This window comes from Vidua macroura, chromosome 34 (genome assembly GCF_024509145.1).
Source record: "Vidua macroura isolate BioBank_ID:100142 chromosome 34, ASM2450914v1, whole genome shotgun sequence".
In the NCBI taxonomy this organism is placed as follows: Eukaryota; Metazoa; Chordata; class Aves; order Passeriformes; family Viduidae; genus Vidua; species Vidua macroura.
The window spans coordinates 1,128,250-1,149,729 of record NC_071604.1 but is presented as its reverse complement, the minus strand read 5'-3'; positions in this window follow the sequence as shown (position 1 = coordinate 1,149,729).

Genomic DNA, 21,480 nt, shown 5'->3' with positions numbered 1-21,480 from the left:
TGATTTTTGCCTCCAGGGTCCTATGTGCCTTGAGTGGCCGGACACCTCCAAAAATCCAAACGATCGAAGATGTGTCGCAGAACCAAGCTGCCCCCACCTCAAACCTGTGCTGCCCTGACAGTCCCAAGGGAACCCTACAAACTGACATCAGGAACCTGGGCTGGCCACTTTTCTTTCCCAGGGAAAAAGGCTGATCTTTGCCTCCAGGGGCCTGTGGCCCTGAAGTGGCCGGACACCTCCAAAAATCCAAACGATTGAGGATGTGTCGCAGACCCAAGCTGCCCCCACCTCAAACCTGTGCTGCCCTGACAGTCCCAAGGGAACCCTACAAACTGACATCAGGAACCTGGGCTGGCCACTTTTCTTCCCCAAAGAAAATAGCTGATCTTTGCCTCCAGGGGCCTGTGGCCCTGAAGTGGCCGGACACCTCCAAAAATCCAAACGATCGAGGATGTGTCGCAGACCGAAACTGACCCCACCTCAAACCTGTGCTGCCCTGACAGTCCCAAGGGAACCCTACAAACTGACATCAGGAACCTGGGCTGGCCACTTTTCTTTCCCAGGGAAAAGGACCGGTCTGTGTCTCCAGGGGCCTGTGGCCCTGAACTGGCCGTACACCTCCAAAAATCCAAACGATCGAAGATGTGTCGCAGACCGAAACTGCCCCCACCTCAAACCTGTGCTGCCCTGACAGTCCCAAGGGAACCCTACAAACTGACATCAGGAACCTGGGCTGGCCACTTTTCTTTCCCAGGGAAAAAGGCTGATCTTTGCCTCCAGGGGCCTGTGGCCCTGAAGTGGCCGGACACCTCCAAAAATCCAAACGATCGAGGATGTGTCGCAGACCCAAGCTGCCACCACCTCAAACCTGTGCTGCCCTGACAGTCCCAAGGGAACCCTACAAACTGACATCAGGAACCTGGGCTGGCCACTTTCCTTCCCAGGGAAAAATGCTGATTTTTGCCTCCAGGGTCCTATGTGCCTTGAGTGGCCGGACACCTCCAAAAATCCAAACGATCGAAGATGTGTCGCAGACCCAAGCTGCCCCCACCTCAAACCTGTGCTGCCCTGACAGTCCCAAGGGAACCCTACAAACTGACATCAGGAACCTGGGCTGGCCACTTTTCCCTCCCAAGGAAAAAGGACCGGTCAGTGTCTCCAGGGGCCTGTGGCCCTGAGTGGCCGGACACCTCCAAAAATCCAAACGATCGAAGATGTGTCGCAGACCCAAGCTGCCCCCACCTCAAACCTGTGCTGCCCTGACAGTCCCAAGGGAACCCTACAAACTGACATCAGGAACCTGGGCTGGCCACTTTTCTTTCCCAGGGAAAAGGACTGGTCTGTGCCTCCAGGGGCCTGTGGCCCTGAAGTGGCCGACAGCCTCCAAAAATCCAAACGATCGAAGATGTGTCGCAGACCCAAGCTGCCCCCACCTCAAACCTGTGCTGCCCTGACAGTCCCAAGGGAACCCTACAAACTGACATCAGGAACCTGGGCTGGCCACTTTTCTTTCCCAGGGAAAAATGCTGATTTTTGCCTCCAGGGTCCTATGTGCCTTGAGTGGCCGGACACCTCCAAAAATCCAAACGATCGAAGATGTGTCGCAGACCCAAGCTGCCCCCACCTCAAACCTGTGCTGCCCTGACAGTCCCAAGGGAACCCTACAAACTGACATCAGGAACCTGGGCTGGCCACTTTTCTTTCCCAGGGAAAAAGGCTGATCATTGCCTCCAGGGGCCTGTGGCCCTGAAGTGGCCGGACACCTCCAAAAATCCAAACGATCGAAGATGTGTCGCAGACCCAAGCTGCCCCCACCTCAAACCTGTGCTGCCCTGACAGTCCCAAGGGAACCCTACAAACTGACATCAGGAACCTGGGCTGGCCACTTTTCTTTCCCAGGGAAAAGGACTGGTCTGTGCCTCCAGGGGCCTATGGCCCTGAGTGGCCGGACACCTCCAAAAATCCAAACGATCGAAGATGTGTCGCAGACCCAAGCTGCCCCCACCTCAAACCTGTGCTGCCCTGACAGTCCCAAGGGAACCCTACAAACTGACATCAGGAACCTGGGCTGGCCACTTTTCTTTCCCAAGAAAAAGGCTGAGCTTTGTTTCCATGGGCCTGTGGTCCTCAGTGGCCGGCTACTTCCAAAAATCCAAACGATCGAGGATGTGTCACAGACCCAAGCTGCCCCCACCTCACACCTGTGCTGCCCTGACAGTCCCAAGGGAACCCTACAAACTGACATCAGGAACCTGGGCTGGCCACTTTTCCCTCCCAAGGAAAAAGGACCGGTCAGTGTCTCCAGGGGCCTGTGGCCCTGAGTGGCCGGACACCTCCAAAAATCCAAACGATCGAGGATGTGTCGCAGACCCAAGATGCCCCCACCTCAAACCTGTGCTGCCCTGACAGTCCCAAGGGAACCCTACAAACTGACATCAGGAACCTGGGCTGGCCACTTTTCTTTCCCAGGGAAAAGGACTGGTCTGTGCCTCCAGGGGCCTATGGCCCTGAGTGGCCGGACACCTCCAAAAATCCAAACGATCGAAGATGTGTCGCAGACCCAAGCTGCCCCCACCTCAAACCTGTGCTGCCCTGACAGTCCCAAGGGAACCCTACAAACTGACATCAGGAACCTGGGCTGGCCACTTTTCTTTCCCAGGGAAAAGGACCGGTCTGTGTCTCCAGGGGCCTGTGGCCCTGAACTGGCCGTACACCTCCAAAAATCCAAACGATCGAAGATGTGTCGCAGACCCAAGCTGCCCCCAGCTCAGACCTGTGCTGCCCTGACAGTCCCAAGGGAACCCTACAAACTGACATCAGGAACCTGGGCTGGCCACTTTTCTTTCCCAGGGAAAAATGCTGATTTTTGCTCCCCAGGGTCCTATGTGCCTTGAGTGGCCGGACACCTCCAAAAATCCAAACGATCGAAGATGTGTCGCAGAACCAAGCTGCCCCCACCTCAAACCTGTGCTGCCCTGACAGTCCCAAGGGAACCCTACAAACTGACATCAGGAACCTGGGCTGGCCACTTTTCTTTCCCAGGGAAAAAGGCTGATCTTTGCCTCCAGGGGCCTGTGGCCCTGAAGTGGCCGGACACCTCCAAAAATCCAAACGATCGAGGATGTGTCGCAGACCCAAGCTGCCCCCACCTCAAACCTGTGCTGCCCTGACAGTCCCAAGGGAACCCTACAAACTGACATCAGGAACCTGGGCTGGCCACTTTTCTTCCCCAAAGAAAATAGCTGATCTTTGCCTCCAGGGGCCTGTGGCCCTGAAGTGGCCGGACACCTCCAAAAATCCAAACGATCGAAGATGTGTCGCAGACCCAAGCTGCCCCCACCTCAAACCTGTGCTGCCCTGACAGTCCCAAGGGAACCCTACAAACTGACATCAGGAACCTGGGCTGGCCACTTTTCTTTCCCAGGGAAAAAGGCTGATCTTTGCCTCCAGGGGCCTGTGGCCCTGAAGTGGCCGGACACCTCCAAAAATCCAAACGATCGAAGATGTGTCGCAGACCCAAGCTGCCCCCACCTCAAACCTGTGCTGCCCTGACAGTCCCAAGGGAACCCTACAAACTGACATCAGGAACCTGGGCTGGCCACTTTTCTTTCCCAGGGAAAAAGGACCGGTCTGTGTCTCCAAGGGCCTGTGGCCCTGAAGTGGCCGGACACCTCCAAAAATCCAAACGATCGAAGATGTGTCGCAGACCCAAGCTGCCCCCACCTCAAACCTGTGCTGCCCTGACAGTCCCAAGGGAACCCTACAAACTGACATCAGGAACCTGGGCTGGCCACTTTTCCCTCCCAAGGAAAAAGGACCGGTCAGTGTCTCCAGGGGCCTGTGGCCCTGAAGTGGCCGGACACCTCCAAAAATCCAAACGATCGAAGATGTGTCGCAGACCCAAGATGCCCCCACCTCAAACCTGTGCTGCCCTGACAGTCCCAAGGGAACCCTACAAACTGACATCAGGAACCTGGGCTGGCCACTTTTCTTTCCCAGGGAAAAGGACTGGTCTGTGCCTCCAGGGGCCTATGGCCCTGAGTGGCCGTACACCTCCAAAAATCCAAACGATCGAGGATGTGTCGCAGACCCAAGCTGCCCCCACCTCAAACCTGTGCTGCCCTGACAGTCCCAAGGGAACCCTACAAACTGACATCAGGAACCTGGGCTGGCCACTTTTCTTTCCCAGGGAAAAAGGCTGATCATTGCCTCTAGGGGCCTGTGGCCCTGAAGTGGCCGGACACCTCCAAAAATCCAAACGATCGAAGATGTGTCGCAGACCCAAGCTGCCCCCACCTCAAACCTGTGCTGCCCTGACAGTCCCAAGGGAACCCTACAAACTGACATCAGGAACCTGGGCTGGCCACTTTTCTTTCCCAGGGAAAAGGACTGGTCTGTGCCTCCAGGGGCCTATGGCCCTGAGAGGCCGGACACCTCCAAAAATCCAAACGATCGAAGATGTGTCGCAGACCCAAGCTGCCCCCACCTCAAACCTGTGCTGCCCTGACAGTCCCAAGGGAACCCTACAAACTGACATCAGGAACCTGGGCTGGCCACTTTTCTTTCCCAAGAAAAAGGCTGAGCTTTGTTTCCATGGGCCTGTGGTCCTCAGTGGCCGGCTACTTCCAAAAATCCAAACGATCGAGGATGTGTCACAGACCCAAGCTGCCCCCACCTCACACCTGTGCTGCCCTGACAGTCCCAAGGGAACCCTACAAACTGACATCAGGAACCTGGGCTGGCCACTTTTCCCTCCCAAGGAAAAAGGACCGGTCAGTGTCTCCAGGGGCCTGTGGCCCTGAGTGGCCGGACACCTCCAAAAATCCAAACGATCGAGGATGTGTCGCAGACCCAAGATGCCCCCACCTCAAACCTGTGCTGCCCTGACAGTCCCAAGGGAACCCTACAAACTGACATCAGGAACCTGGGCTGGCCACTTTTCTTTCCCAGGGAAAAGGACTGGTCTGTGCCTCCAGGGGCCTATGGCCCTGAGTGGTCGTACACCTCCAAAAATCCAAACGATCGAGGATGTGTCGCAGACCCAAGCTGCCCCCACCTCAAACCTGTGCTGCCCTGACAGTCCCAAGGGAACCCTACAAACTGACATCAGGAACCTGGGCTGGCCACTTTTCTTTCCCAGGGAAAAGGACCGGTCTGTGTCTCCAGGGGCCTGTGGCCCTGAACTGGCCGTACACCTCCAAAAATCCAAACGATCGAAGATGTGTCGCAGACCCAAGCTGCCCCCAGCTCAGACCTGTGCTGCCCTGACAGTCCCAAGGGAACCCTACAAACTGACATCAGGAACCTGGGCTGGCCACTTTTCTTTCCCAGGGAAAAATGCTGATTTTTGCTCCCCAGGGTCCTATGTGCCTTGAGTGGCCGGACACCTCCAAAAATCCAAACGATCGAAGATGTGTCGCAGAACCAAGCTGCCCCCACCTCAAACCTGTGCTGCCCTGACAGTCCCAAGGGAGCCCTACAAACTGACATCAGGAACCTGGGCTGGCCACTTTTCTTTCCCAGGGAAAAAGGCTGATCTTTGCCTCCAGAGGCCTGTGGCCCTGAAGTGGCCGGACACCTCCAAAAATCCAAACGATCGAGGATGTGTCGCAGACCCAAGCTGCCCCCACCTCAAACCTGTGCTGCCCTGACAGTCCCAAGGGAACCCTACAAACTGACATCAGGAACCTGGGCTGGCCACTTTTCTTTCCCAAGGAAAAAGGACCAGTCTTTGTCTCCAGGGGCCTGTGGCCCTGAAGTGGCCGGACACCTCCAAAAACCCAAACGATCGAAGATGTGTCGCAGACCCAAGCTGCCCCCACCTCAAACCTGTGCTGCCCTGACAGTCCCAAGGGAACCCTACAAACTGACACCAGGAACCTGGGCTGGCCACTTTTCTTTCCCAGGGAAAAGGACTGGTCTGTGCCTCCAGGGGCCTATGGCCCTGAGTGGCCGGACACCTCCAAAAATCCAAACGATCGAGGATGTGTCGCAGACCCAAGCTGCCCCCACCTCAAACCTGTGCTGCCCTGACAGTCCCAAGGGAGCCCTACAAACTGACATCAGGAACCTGGGCTGGCCACTTTTCTTTCCCAGGGAAAAGGACCAGTCTTTGTCTCCAGGGGCCTGTGGCCCTGAAGTGGCCGGACACCTCCAAAAACCCAAACGATCGAAGATGTGTCGCAGACCCAAGCTGCCCCCACCTCAAACCTGTGCTGCCCTGACAGTCCCAAGGGAACCCTACAAACTGACATCAGGAACCTGGGCTGGCCACTTTTCTTTCCCAGGGAAAAAGGCTGATCATTGCCTCCAGGGGCCTGTGGCCCTGAAGTGGCCGGACACCTCCAAAAATCCAAACGATCGAAGATGTGTCGCAGACCCAAGCTGCCCCCACCTCAAACCTGTGCTGCCCTGACAGTCCCAAGGGAACCCTACAAACTGACATCAGGAACCTGGGCTGGCCACTTTTCTTTCCCAGGGAAAAAGGACCGGTCGTGTCTCCAAGGGCCTGTGGCCCTGAAGTGGCCGGACACCTCCAAAAATCCAAACGATCGAGGATGTGTCGCAGACCGAAACTGCCCCCACCTCAAACCTGTGCTGCCCTGACAGTTCCAAGGGAACCCTACAAACTGACATCAGGAACCTGGGCTGGCCACTTTTCTTTCCCAGGGAAAAGGACCGGTCTGTGTCTCCAGGGGCCTGTGGCCCTGAACTGGCCGTACACCTCCAAAAATCCAAACGATCGAAGATGTGTCGCAGACCGAAACTGCCCCCACCTCAAACCTGTGCTGCCCTGACAGTCCCAAGGGAACCCTACAAACTGACATCAGGAACCTGGGCTGGCCACTTTTCTTTCCCAGGGAAAAAGGCTGATCTTTGCCTCCAGGGGCCTGTGGCCCTGAAGTGGCCGGACACCTCCAAAAATCCAAACGATCGAGGATGTGTCGGAGACCCAAGCTGCCACCCACCTCAAACCTGTGCTGCCCTGACAGTCCCAAGGGAACCCTACAAACTGACATCAGGAACCTGGGCTGGCCACTTTCCTTCCCAGGGAAAAATGCTGATTTTTGCCTCCAGGGTCCTATGTGCCTTGAGTGGCCGGACACCTCCAAAAATCCAAACGATCGAAGATGTGTCGCAGACCCAAGCTGCCCCCACCTCAAACCTGTGCTGCCCTGACAGTCCCAAGGGAACCCTACAAACTGACATCAGGAACCTGGGCTGGCCACTTTTCCCTCCGAAGGAAAAAGGACCGGTCAGTGTCTCCAGGGGCCTGTGGCCCTGAGTGGCCGGACACCTCCAAAAATCCAAACGATCGAAGATGTGTCGCAGACCCAAGCTGCCCCCACCTCAAACCTGTGCTGCCCTGACAGTCCCAAGGGAACCCTACAAACTGACATCAGGAACCTGGGCTGGCCACTTTTCTTTCCCAGGGAAAAGGACTGGTCTGTGCCTCCAGGGGCCTGTGGCCCTGAAGTGGCCGACAGCCTCCAAAAATCCAAACGATCGAAGATGTGTCGCAGACCCAAGCTGCCCCCACCTCAAACCTGTGCTGCCCTGACAGTCCCAAGGGAACCCTACAAACTGACATCAGGAACCTGGGCTGGCCACTTTTCTTTCCCAGGGAAAAAGGCTGATCTTTGCCTCCAGGGGCCTGTGGCCCTGAAGTGGCCGGACACCTCCAAAAATCCAAACGATCGAAGATGTGTCGCAGACCCAAGCTGCCCCCACCTCAAACCTGTGCTGCCCTGACAGTCCCAAGGGAACCCTACAAACTGACATCAGGAACCTGGGCTGGCCACATTTCTTTCCCAGGGAAAAGGACCGGTCTGTCTCTCCAGGGGCCCGTGGCCCTGAAGTGGCCGGACACCTCCAAAAATCCAAACGATCGAGGATGTGTCGCAGACCCAAGCTGCCACCACCTCAAACCTGTGCTGCCCTGACAGTCCCAAGGGAACCCTACAAACTGACATCAGGAACCTGGGCTGGCCACTTTTCTTTCCCAGGGAAAAATGCTGATTTTTGCCTCCAGGGGCCTGTGGCCCTGAAGTGGCCGGACACCTCCAAAAATCCAAACGATCGAAGATGTGTCGCAGACCCAAGCTGCCCCCACCTCAAACCTGTGCTGCCCTGACAGTCCCAAGGGAACCCTACAAACTGACATCAGGAACCTGGGCTGGCCACTTTTCTTTCCCAGGGAAAAGGACTGGTCTGTGCCTCCAGGGGCCTATGGCCCTGAGTGGCCAGACACCTCCAAAAATCCAAACGATCGAAGATGTGTCGCAGACCCAAGCCTGCCCCCACCTCAAACCTGTGCTGCCCTGACAGTCCCAAGGGAACCCTACAAACTGACATCAGGAACCTGGGCTGGCCACTTTTCTTTCCCAAGAAAAAGGCTGAGGTTTGTTTCCATGGGCCTGTGGTCCTCAGTGGCCGGCTACTTCCAAAAATCCAAACGATCGAGGATGTGTCACAGACCCAAGCTGCCCCCACCTCACACCTGTGCTGCCCTGACAGTCCCAAGGGAACCCTACAAACTGACATCAGGAACCTGGGCTGGCCACTTTTCCCTCCCAAGGAAAAAGGGACCGGTCAGTGTCTCCAGGGGCCTGTGGCCCTGAGTGGCCGGACACCTCCAAAAATCCAAACGATCGAGGATGTGTCGCAGACCCAAGATGCCCCCACCTCAAACCTGTGCTGCCCTGACAGTCCCAAGGGAACCCTACAAACTGACATCAGGAAACCTGGGCTGGCCACTTTTCTTTCCCAGGGAAAAGGACTGGTCTGTGCCTCCAGGGCCTAAGGCCCTGAGTGGCCGTACACCTCCAAAAATCCAAACGATCGAGGATGTGTCGCAGACCCAAGCTGCCCCCCACCTCAAACCTGTGCTGCCCTGACAGTCCCTAGGGAACCCTACAAACTGACATCAGAACCTGGGCTGGCCACTTTTCTTTCCCAGGGGAAAAAATGCTGATTTTTGCCTCCAGGGTCCTATGTGCCTTGAGTGGCCGGACACCTCCAAAAATCCAAACGATCGAAGATGTGTCGCAGACCCAAGCTGCCCCCACCTCAAACCTGTGCTGCCCTGACAGTCCCAAGGGAACCCTACAAACTGACATCAGGAACCTGGGCTGGCCACTTTTCTTTCCCAGGGAAAAAGGCTGATCATTGCCTCCAGGGGCCTGTGGCCCTGAAGTGGCCGGACACCTCCAAAAATCCAAACGATCGAAGATGTGTCGCAGAACCAAGCTGCCCCCACCTCAAACCTGTGCTGCCCTGACAGTCCCAAGGGAACCCTACAAACTGACATCAGGAACCTGGGCTGGCCACTTTTCTTTCCCAGGGAAAAAGGCTGATCTTTGCCTCCAGGGGCCTGTGGCCCTGAAGTGGCCGGACACCTCCAAAAATCCAAACGATCGAGGATGTGTCGCAGACCCAAGCTGCCCCCACCTCAAACCTGTGCTGCCCTGACAGTCCCAAGGGAACCCTACAAACTGACATCAGGAACCTGGGCTGGCCACTTTTCTTCCCCAAAGAAAATAGCTGATCTTTGCCTCCAGGGCCTGTGGCCCTGAAGTGGCCGGACACCTCCAAAAATCCAAACGATCGAGGATGTGTCGCAGACCGAAACTGCCCCCCCCTAAAACCTCTGCTGCCCTGACAGTCCCAAGGGAACCCTACAAACTGACATCAGGAACCTGGGCTGGCCACTTTTCTTTCCCAAGGAAAAAGGACCGGTCAGTGTCTCCAGGGGCCTGTGGCCCTGAAGTGGCCGGACACCTCCAAAAACCCAAACGATCGAAGATGTGTCGCAGACCCAAGCTGCCCCCACCTCAAACCTGTGCTGCCCTGACAGTCCCAAGGGAACCCTACAAACTGACATCAGGAACCTGGGCTGGCCACTTTTCTTTCCCAGGGAAAAGGACTGGTCTGTGCCTCCAGGGGCCTATGGCCCTGAGTGGCCGGACACCTCCAAAATTCCAAACGATCGAGGATGTGTCGCAGACCCAAGCTGCCCCCACCTCAAACCTGTGCTGCCCTGACAGTCCAAGGGAGCCCTACAAACTGACCATCAGGAACCTGGGCTGGCCACTTTTCTTTCCCAGGGAAAAAGGCTGATCATTGCCTCCAGGGGCCTGTGGCCCTGAAGTGGCCGGACACCTCCAAAAATCCAAACGATCGAAGATGTGTCGCAGACCCAAGCTGCCCCCACCTCAAACCTGTGCTGCCCCTGACAGTCCCAAGGGAACCCTACAAACTGACATCAGGAACCTGGGCTGGCCACTTTTCTTTCCCAGGGAAAAAGGACCGGTCGTGTCTCCAAGGGCCTCGTGGCCCTGAAGTGGCCGGACACCTCCAAAAATCCAAACGATCGAGGATGTGTCGCAGACCGAAACTGCCCCCACCTCAAACCTGTGCTGCCCTGACAGTCCCAAGGGAACCCTACAAACTGACATCAGGAACCTGGGCTGGCCACTTTTCTTTCCCAGGGAAAAGGACCGGTCTGTGTCTCCAGGGGCCTGTGGCCCTGAACTGGCCGTTACACCTCCAAAAATCCAAAACGATCAAAGATGTGTCGCAGACCGAAACTGCCCCCACCTCAACCTGTGCTGCCCTGACAGTCCCAAGGGAACCCTACAAACTGACATCAGGAACCTGGGCTGGCCACTTTTCTTTCCCAGGGAAAAAGGCTGATCTTTGCCTCCAGGGGCCTGTGGCCCTGAAGTGGCCGGACACCTCCAAAAATCCAAACGATCGAGGATGTGTCGCAGACCCAAGCTGCCACCCACCTCAAACCTGTGCTGCCCTGACAGTCCCAAGGGAACCCTACAAACTGACATCAGGAACCTGGGCTGGCCACTTTCTTCCCAGGGAAAAATGCTGAATTTTGCCTCCAGGGTCCTATGTGCCTTGAGTGGCCGGACACCTCCAAAAATCCAACGATCGAAGATGTGTCGCAGACCCAAGCTGCCCCCACCTCAAAACCTGTGCTGCCCTGACAGTCCCAAGGGAACCCTACAAACTGACATCAGGAACCTGGGCTGGCCACTTTTCCCTCCCAAGGAAAAAGGACCGGTCAGTGTCTCCAGGGGCCTGTGGCCCTGAGTGGCCGGACACCTCCAAAAATCCAAACGATCGAAGATGTGTCGCAGACCCAAGCTGCCCCCCACCTCAAACCTGTGCTGCCCTGACAGTCCCAAGGGAACCCTACAAACTGACATCAGGAACCTGGGCTGGCCACTTTTCTTTCCCAGGGAAAAGGACCGGTCTGTCTCTCCAGGGGCCCGTGGCCCTGAAGTGGCCGGACACCTCCAAAAATCCAAACGATCGAGGATGTGTCGCAGACCCAAGCTGCCACCACCTCAACCTGTGCTGCCCTGACAGTCCCAAGGGAACCCTACAAACTGACATCAGGAACCTGGGCTGGCCACTTTTCTTTCCCAGGGAAAAATGCTGATTTTTGCCTCCAGGGTCCTATGTGCCTTGAGTGGCCGGACACCTCCAAAAATCCAAACGATCGAAGATGTGTCGCAGACCCAAGCTGCCCCCACCCTCAAACCTGTGCTGCCCTGACAGTCCCAAGGGAACCCTACAAACTGACATCAGGAACCTGGGCTGGCCACTTTTCTTTCCCAGGGAAAAAGGCTGATCATTGCCTCCAGGGGCCTGTGGCCCTGAAGTGGCCGGACACCTCCAAAAATCCAAACGATCGAAGATGTGTCGCAGACCCAAGCTGCCCCCACCTCAAACCTGTGCTGCCCTGACAGTCCCAAGGGAACCCTACAAACTGACATCAGGAACCTGGGCTGGCCACTTTTCTTTCCCAGGGAAAAGGACTGGTCTGTGCCTCCAGGGGCCTATGGCCCTGAGTGGCCGGACACCTCCAAAAATCCAAACGATCGAAGATGTGTCGCAGACCCAAGCTGCCCCCCACCTCAAAACCTGTGCTGCCCTGACAGTCCCAAGGGAACCTGACATCAGGAACCTGGGCTGGCCACTTTTCTTTCCCAAGAAAAAGGCTGAGCTTTGTTTCCATGGGCCTGTGGTCCTCAGTGGCCGGCTACTTCCAAAAATCCAAACGATCGAGGATGTGTCACAGACCCAAGCTGCCCCCACCTCACACCTGTGCTGCCCTGACAGTCCCAAGGGAACCCTACAAACTGACATCAGGAACCTGGGCTGGCCACTTTTCCCTCCCAAGGAAAAAGGACCGGTCAGTGTCTCCAGGGGCCTGTGGCCCTGAGTGGCCGGACACCTCCAAAAATCCAAACGATCGAGGATGTGTCGCAGACCCAAGATGCCCCCACCTCAAACCTGTGCTGCCCTGACAGTCCCAAGGGAACCCTACAAACTGACATCAGGAACCTGGGCTGGCCACTTTTCTTTCCCAGGGAAAAGGACTGGTCTGTGCCTCCAGGGGCCTATGGCCCTGAGTGGCCGGACACCTCCAAAAATCCAAACGATCGAAGATGTGTCGCAGACCCAAGCTGCCCCCACCTCAAACCTGTGCTGCCCTGACAGTCCCAAGGGAACCCTACAAACTGACATCAGGAACCTGGGCTGGCCACTTTTCTTTCCCAGGGAAAAGGACCGGTCTGTGTCTCCAGGGGCCTGTGGCCCTGAAGTGGCCGGACACCTCCAAAAATCCAAACGATCGAGGATGTGTCGCAGACCCAAGCTGCCCCCACCTCAAACCTGTGCTGCCCTGACAGTCCCAAGGGAACCCTACAAACTGACATCAGGAACCTGGGCTGGCCACTTTTCTTCCCCAAAGAAAATAGCTGATCTTTGCCTCCAGGGGCCTGTGGCCCTGAAGTGGCCGGACACCTCCAAAAATCCAAACGATCGAAGATGTGTCGCAGACCCAAGCTGCCCCCACCTCAAACCTGTGCTGCCCTGACAGTCCCAAGGGAACCCTACAAACTGACATCAGGAACCTGGGCTGGCCACTTTTCTTTCCCAGGGAAAAAGGCTGATCTTTGCCTCCAGGGGCCTGTGGCCCTGAAGTGGCCGGACACCTCCAAAAATCCAAACGATCGAAGATGTGTCGCAGACCCAAGCTGCCCCCACCTCAAACCTGTGCTGCCCTGACAGTCCCAAGGGAACCCTACAAACTGACATCAGGAACCTGGGCTGGCCACTTTTCTTTCCCAGGGAAAAAGGACCGGTCTGTGTCTCCAAGGGCCTGTGGCCCTGAAGTGGCCGGACACCTCCAAAAATCCAAACGATCGAAGATGTGTCGCAGACCCAAGCTGCCCCCACCTCAAACCTGTGCTGCCCTGACAGTCCCAAGGGAACCCTACAAACTGACATCAGGAACCTGGGCTGGCCACTTTTCCCTCCCAAGGAAAAAGGACCGGTCAGTGTCTCCAGGGGCCTGTGGCCCTGAAGTGGCCGGACACCTCCAAAAATCCAAACGATCGAAGATGTGTCGCAGACCCAAGATGCCCCCACCTCAAACCTGTGCTGCCCTGACAGTCCCAAGGGAACCCTACAAACTGACATCAGGAACCTGGGCTGGCCACTTTTCTTTCCCAGGGAAAAGGACTGGTCTGTGCCTCCAGGGGCCTATGGCCCTGAGTGGCCGTACACCTCCAAAAATCCAAACGATCGAGGATGTGTCGCAGACCCAAGCTGCCCCCACCTCAAACCTGTGCTGCCCTGACAGTCCCAAGGGAACCCTACAAACTGACATCAGGAACCTGGGCTGGCCACTTTTCTTTCCCAGGGAAAAAGGCTGATCATTGCCTCTAGGGGCCTGTGGCCCTGAAGTGGCCGGACACCTCCAAAAATCCAAACGATCGAAGATGTGTCGCAGACCCAAGCTGCCCCCACCTCAAACCTGTGCTGCCCTGACAGTCCCAAGGGAACCCTACAAACTGACATCAGGAACCTGGGCTGGCCACTTTTCTTTCCCAGGGAAAAGGACTGGTCTGTGCCTCCAGGGGCCTATGGCCCTGAGAGGCCGGACACCTCCAAAAATCCAAACGATCGAAGATGTGTCGCAGACCCAAGCTGCCCCCACCTCAAACCTGTGCTGCCCTGACAGTCCCAAGGGAACCCTACAAACTGACATCAGGAACCTGGGCTGGCCACTTTTCTTTCCCAAGAAAAAGGCTGAGCTTTGTTTCCATGGGCCTGTGGTCCTCAGTGGCCGGCTACTTCCAAAAATCCAAACGATCGAGGATGTGTCACAGACCCAAGCTGCCCCCACCTCACACCTGTGCTGCCCTGACAGTCCCAAGGGAACCCTACAAACTGACATCAGGAACCTGGGCTGGCCACTTTTCCCTCCCAAGGAAAAAGGACCGGTCAGTGTCTCCAGGGGCCTGTGGCCCTGAGTGGCCGGACACCTCCAAAAATCCAAACGATCGAGGATGTGTCGCAGACCCAAGATGCCCCCACCTCAAACCTGTGCTGCCCTGACAGTCCCAAGGGAACCCTACAAACTGACATCAGGAACCTGGGCTGGCCACTTTTCTTTCCCAGGGAAAAGGACTGGTCTGTGCCTCCAGGGGCCTATGGCCCTGAGTGGTCGTACACCTCCAAAAATCCAAACGATCGAGGATGTGTCGCAGACCCAAGCTGCCCCCACCTCAAACCTGTGCTGCCCTGACAGTCCCAAGGGAACCCTACAAACTGACATCAGGAACCTGGGCTGGCCACTTTTCTTTCCCAGGGAAAAGGACCGGTCTGTGTCTCCAGGGGCCTGTGGCCCTGAACTGGCCGTACACCTCCAAAAATCCAAACGATCGAAGATGTGTCGCAGACCCAAGCTGCCCCCAGCTCAGACCTGTGCTGCCCTGACAGTCCCAAGGGAACCCTACAAACTGACATCAGGAACCTGGGCTGGCCACTTTTCTTTCCCAGGGAAAAATGCTGATTTTTGCTCCCCAGGGTCCTATGTGCCTTGAGTGGCCGGACACCTCCAAAAATCCAAACGATCGAAGATGTGTCGCAGAACCAAGCTGCCCCCACCTCAAACCTGTGCTGCCCTGACAGTCCCAAGGGAGCCCTACAAACTGACATCAGGAACCTGGGCTGGCCACTTTTCTTTCCCAGGGAAAAAGGCTGATCTTTGCCTCCAGAGGCCTGTGGCCCTGAAGTGGCCGGACACCTCCAAAAATCCAAACGATCGAGGATGTGTCGCAGACCCAAGCTGCCCCCACCTCAAACCTGTGCTGCCCTGACAGTCCCAAGGGAACCCTACAAACTGACATCAGGAACCTGGGCTGGCCACTTTTCTTTCCCAAGGAAAAAGGACCAGTCTTTGTCTCCAGGGGCCTGTGGCCCTGAAGTGGCCGGACACCTCCAAAAACCCAAACGATCGAAGATGTGTCGCAGACCCAAGCTGCCCCCACCTCAAACCTGTGCTGCCCTGACAGTCCCAAGGGAACCCTACAAACTGACACCAGGAACCTGGGCTGGCCACTTTTCTTTCCCAGGGAAAAGGACTGGTCTGTGCCTCCAGGGGCCTATGGCCCTGAGTGGCCGGACACCTCCAAAAATCCAAACGATCGAGGATGTGTCGCAGACCCAAGCTGCCCCCACCTCAAACCTGTGCTGCCCTGACAGTCCCAAGGGAGCCCTACAAACTGACATCAGGAACCTGGGCTGGCCACTTTTCTTTCCCAGGGAAAAGGACCAGTCTTTGTCTCCAGGGGCCTGTGGCCCTGAAGTGGCCGGACACCTCCAAAAACCCAAACGATCGAAGATGTGTCGCAGACCCAAGCTGCCCCCACCTCAAACCTGTGCTGCCCTGACAGTCCCAAGGGAACCCTACAAACTGACATCAGGAACCTGGGCTGGCCACTTTTCTTTCCCAGGGAAAAAGGCTGATCATTGCCTCCAGGGGCCTGTGGCCCTGAAGTGGCCGGACACCTCCAAAAATCCAAACGATCGAAGATGTGTCGCAGACCCAAGCTGCCCCCACCTCAAACCTGTGCTGCCCTGACAGTCCCAAGGGAACCCTACAAACTGACATCAGGAACCTGGGCTGGCCACTTTTCTTTCCCAGGGAAAAAGGACCGGTCGTGTCTCCAAGGGCCTGTGGCCCTGAAGTGGCCGGACACCTCCAAAAATCCAAACGATCGAGGATGTGTCGCAGACCGAAACTGCCCCCACCTCAAACCTGTGCTGCCCTGACAGTTCCAAGGGAACCCTACAAACTGACATCAGGAACCTGGGCTGGCCACTTTTCTTTCCCAGGGAAAAGGACCGGTCTGTGTCTCCAGGGGCCTGTGGCCCTGAACTGGCCGTACACCTCCAAAAATCCAAACGATCGAAGATGTGTCGCAGACCGAAACTGCCCCCACCTCAAACCTGTGCTGCCCTGACAGTCCCAAGGGAACCCTACAAACTGACATCAGGAACCTGGGCTGGCCACTTTTCTTTCCCAGGGAAAAAGGCTGATCTTTGCCTCCAGGGGCCTGTGGCCCTGAAGTGGCCGGACACCTCCAAAAATCCAAACGATCGAGGATGTGTCGGAGACCCAAGCTGCCACCACCTCAAACCTGTGCTGCCCTGACAGTCCCAAGGGAACCCTACAAACTGACATCAGGAACCTGGGCTGGCCACTTTCCTTCCCAGGGAAAAATGCTGATTTTTGCCTCCAGGGTCCTATGTGCCTTGAGTGGCCGGACACCTCCAAAAATCCAAACGATCGAAGATGTGTCGCAGACCCAAGCTGCCCCCACCTCAAACCTGTGCTGCCCTGACAGTCCCAAGGGAACCCTACAAACTGACATCAGGAACCTGGGCTGGCCACTTTTCCCTCCGAAGGAAAAAGGACCGGTCAGTGTCTCCAGGGGCCTGTGGCCCTGAGTGGCCGGACACCTCCAAAAATCCAAACGATCGAAGATGTGTCGCAGACCCAAGCTGCCCCCACCTCAAACCTGTGCTGCCCTGACAGTCCCAAGGGAACCCTACAAACTGACATCAGGAACCTGGGCTGGCCACTTTTCTTTCCCAGGGAAAAGGACTGGTCTGTGCCTCCAGGGGCCTGTGGCCCTGAAGTGGCCGACAGCCTCCAAAAATCCAAACGATCGAAGATGTGTCGCAGACCCAAGCTGCCCCCACCTCAAACCTGTGCTGCCCTGACAGTCCCAAGGGAACCCTACAAACTGACATCAGGAACCTGGGCTGGCCACTTTTCTTTCCCAGGGAAAAAGGCTGATCTTTGCCTCCAGGGGCCTGTGGCCCTGAAGTGGCCGGACACCTCCAAAAATCCAAACGATCGAAGATGTGTCGCAGACCCAAGCTGCCCCCACCTCAAACCTGTGCTGCCCTGACAGTCCCAAGGGAACCCTACAAACTGACATCAGGAACCTGGGCTGGCCACATTTCTTTCCCAGGGAAAAGGACCGGTCTGTCTCTCCAGGGGCCCGTGGCCCTGAAGTGGCCGGACACCTCCAAAAATCCAAACGATCGAGGATGTGTCGCAGACCCAAGCTGCCACCACCTCAAACCTGTGCTGCCCTGACAGTCCCAAGGGAACCCTACAAACTGACATCAGGAACCTGGGCTGGCCACTTTTCTTTCCCAGGGAAAAATGCTGATTTTTGCCTCCAGGGGCCTGTGGCCCTGAAGTGGCCGGACACCTCCAAAAATCCAAACGATCGAAGATGTGTCGCAGACCCAAGCTGCCCCCACCTCAAACCTGTGCTGCCCTGACAGTCCCAAGGGAACCCTACAAACTGACATCAGGAACCTGGGCTGGCCACTTTTCTTTCCCAGGGAAAAGGACTGGTCTGTGCCTCCAGGGGCCTATGGCCCTGAGTGGCCAGACACCTCCAAAAATCCAAACGATCGAAGATGTGTCGCAGACCCAAGCTGCCCCCACCTCAAACCTGTGCTGCCCTGACAGTCCCAAGGGAACCCTACAAACTGACATCAGGAACCTGGGCTGGCCACTTTTCTTTCCCAAGAAAAAGGCTGAGGTTTGTTTCCATGGGCCTGTGGTCCTCAGTGGCCGGCTACTTCCAAAAATCCAAACGATCGAGGATGTGTCACAGACCCAAGCTGCCCCCACCTCACACCTGTGCTGCCCTGACAGTCCCAAGGGAACCCTACAAACTGACATCAGGAACCTGGGCTGGCCACTTTTCCCTCCCAAGGAAAAAGGACCGGTCAGTGTCTCCAGGGGCCTGTGGCCCTGAGTGGCCGGACACCTCCAAAAATCCAAACGATCGAGGATGTGTCGCAGACCCAAGATGCCCCCACCTCAAACCTGTGCTGCCCTGACAGTCCCAAGGGAACCCTACAAACTGACATCAGGAACCTGGGCTGGCCACTTTTCTTTCCCAGGGAAAAGGACTGGTCTGTGCCTCCAGGGGCCTATGGCCCTGAGTGGCCGTACACCTCCAAAAATCCAAACGATCGAGGATGTGTCGCAGACCCAAGCTGCCCCCACCTCAAACCTGTGCTGCCCTGACAGTCCCAAGGGAACCCTACAAACTGACATCAGGAACCTGGGCTGGCCACTTTTCTTTCCCAGGGAAAAATGCTGATTTTTGCCTCCAGGGTCCTATGTGCCTTGAGTGGCCGGACACCTCCAAAAATCCAAACGATCGAAGATGTGTCGCAGACCCAAGCTGCCCCCACCTCAAACCTGTGCTGCCCTGACAGTCCCAAGGGAACCCTACAAACTGACATCAGGAACCTGGGCTGGCCACTTTTCTTTCCCAGGGAAAAAGGCTGATCATTGCCTCCAGGGGCCTGTGGCCCTGAAGTGGCCGGACACCTCCAAAAATCCAAACGATCGAAGATGTGTCGCAGAACCAAGCTGCCCCCACCTCAAACCTGTGCTGCCCTGACAGTCCCAAGGGAACCCTACAAACTGACATCAGGAACCTGGGCTGGCCACTTTTCTTTCCCAGGGAAAAAGGCTGATCTTTGCCTCCAGGGGCCTGTGGCCCTGAAGTGGCCGGACACCTCCAAAAATCCAAACGATCGAGGATGTGTCGCAGACCCAAGCTGCCCCCACCTCAAACCTGTGCTGCCCTGACAGTCCCAAGGGAACCCTACAAACTGACATCAGGAACCTGGGCTGGCCACTTTTCTTCCCCAAAGAAAATAGCTGATCTTTGCCTCCAGGGGCCTGTGGCCCTGAAGTGGCCGGACACCTCCAAAAATCCAAACGATCGAGGATGTGTCGCAGACCGAAACTGCCCCCCCCCTAAAACCTCTGCTGCCCTGACAGTCCCAAGGGAACCCTACAAACTGACATCAGGAACCTGGGCTGGCCACTTTTCTTTCCCAAGGAAAAAGGACCGGTCAGTGTCTCCAGGGGCCTGTGGCCCTGAAGTGGCCGGACACCTCCAAAAACCCAAACGATCGAAGATGTGTCGCAGACCCAAGCTGCCCCCACCTCAAACCTGTGCTGCCCTGACAGTCCCAAGGGAACCCTACAAACTGACATCAGGAACCTGGGCTGGCCACTTTTCTTTCCCAGGGAAAAGGACTGGTCTGTGCCTCCAGGGGCCTATGGCCCTGAGTGGCCGGACACCTCCAAAAATCCAAACGATCGAGGATGTGTCGCAGACCCAAGCTGCCCCCACCTCAAACCTGTGCTGCCCTGACAGTCCCAAGGGAGCCCTACAAACTGACATCAGGAACCTGGGCTGGCCACTTTTCTTTCCCAGGGAAAAAGGCTGATCATTGCCTCCAGGGGCCTGTGGCCCTGAAGTGGCCGGACACCTCCAAAAATCCAAACGATCGAAGATGTGTCGCAGACCCAAGCTGCCCCCACCTCAAACCTGTGCTGCCCTGACAGTCCCAAGGGAACCCTACAAACTGACATCAGGAACCTGGGCTGGCCACTTTTCTTTCCCAGGGAAAAAGGACCGGTCGTGTCTCCAAGGGCCTGTGGCCCTGAAGTGGCCGGACACCTCCAAAAATCCAAACGATCGAGGATGTGTCGCAGACCGAAACTGCCCCCACCTCAAACCTGTGCTGCCCTGACAGTCCCAAGGGAACCCTACAAACTGACATCAGGAACCTGGGCTGGCCACTTTTCTTTCCCAGGGAAAAGGACCGGTCTGTGTCTCCAGGGGCCTGTGGCCCTGAACTGGCCGTACACCTCCAAAAATCCAAACGATCGAAGATGTGTCGCAGACCGAAACTGCCCCCACCTCAAACCTGTGCTGCCCTGACAGTCCCAAGGGAACCCTACAAACTGACATCAGGAACCTGGGCTGGCCACTTTTCTTTCCCAGGGAAAAAGGCTGATCTTTGCCTCCAGGGGCCTGTGGCCCTGAAGTGGCCGGACACCTCCAAAAATCCAAACGATCGAGGATGTGTCGCAGACCCAAGCTGCCCCCACCTCAAACCTGTGCTGCCCTGACAGTCCCAAGGGAACCCTACAAACTGACATCAGGAACCTGGGCTGGCCACTTTCCTTCCCAGGGAAAAATGCTGATTTTTGCCTCCAGGGTCCTATGTGCCTTGAGTGGCCGGACACCTCCAAAAATCCAAACGATCGAAGATGTGTCGCAGACCCAAGCTGCCCCCACCTCAAACCTGTGCTGCCCTGACAGTCCCAAGGGAACCCTACAAACTGACATCAGGAACCTGGGCTGGCCACTTTTCCCTCCCAAGGAAAAAGGACCGGTCAGTGTCTCCAGGGGCCTGTGGCCCTGAGTGGCCGGACACCTCCAAAAATCCAAACGATCGAAGATGTGTCGCAGACCCAAGCTGCCCCCCACCTCAAACCTGTGCTGCCCTGACAGTCCCAAGGGAACCCTACAAACTGACATCAGGAACCTGGGCTGGCCACATTTCTTTCCCAGGGAAAAGGACCGGTCTGTCTCTCCAGGGGCCCGTGGCCCTGAAGTGGCCGGACACCTCCAAAAATCCAAACGATCGAGGATGTGTCGCAGACCCAAGCTGCCACCACCTCAAACCTGTGCTGCCCTGACAGTCCCAAGGGAACCCTACAAACTGACATCAGGAACCTGGGCTGGCCACTTTTCTTTCCCAGGGAAAAGGACTGGTCTGTGCCTCCAGGGGCCTATGGCCCTGAGTGGCCGGACACCTCCAAAAATCCAAACGATCGAAGATGTGTCGCAGACCCAAGCTGCCCCCACCTCAAACCTGTGCTGCCCTGACAGTCCCAAGGGAACCCTACAAACTGACATCAGGAACCTGGGCTGGCCACTTTTCTTTCCCAAGAAAAAGGCTGAGGTTTGTTTCCATGGGCCTGTGGTCCTCAGTGGCCGGCTACTTCCAAAAATCCAAACGATCGAGGATGTGTCACAGACCCAAGCTGCCCCCACCTCACACCTGTGCTGCCCTGACAGTCCCAAGGGAACCCTACAAACTGACATCAGGAACCTGGGCTGGCCACTTTTCCCTCCCAAGGAAAAAGGACCGGTCAGTGTCTCCAGGGGCCTGTGGCCCTGAGTGGCCGGACACCTCCAAAAATCCAAACGATCGAGGATGTGTCGCAGACCCAAGATGCCCCCACCTCAAACCTGTGCT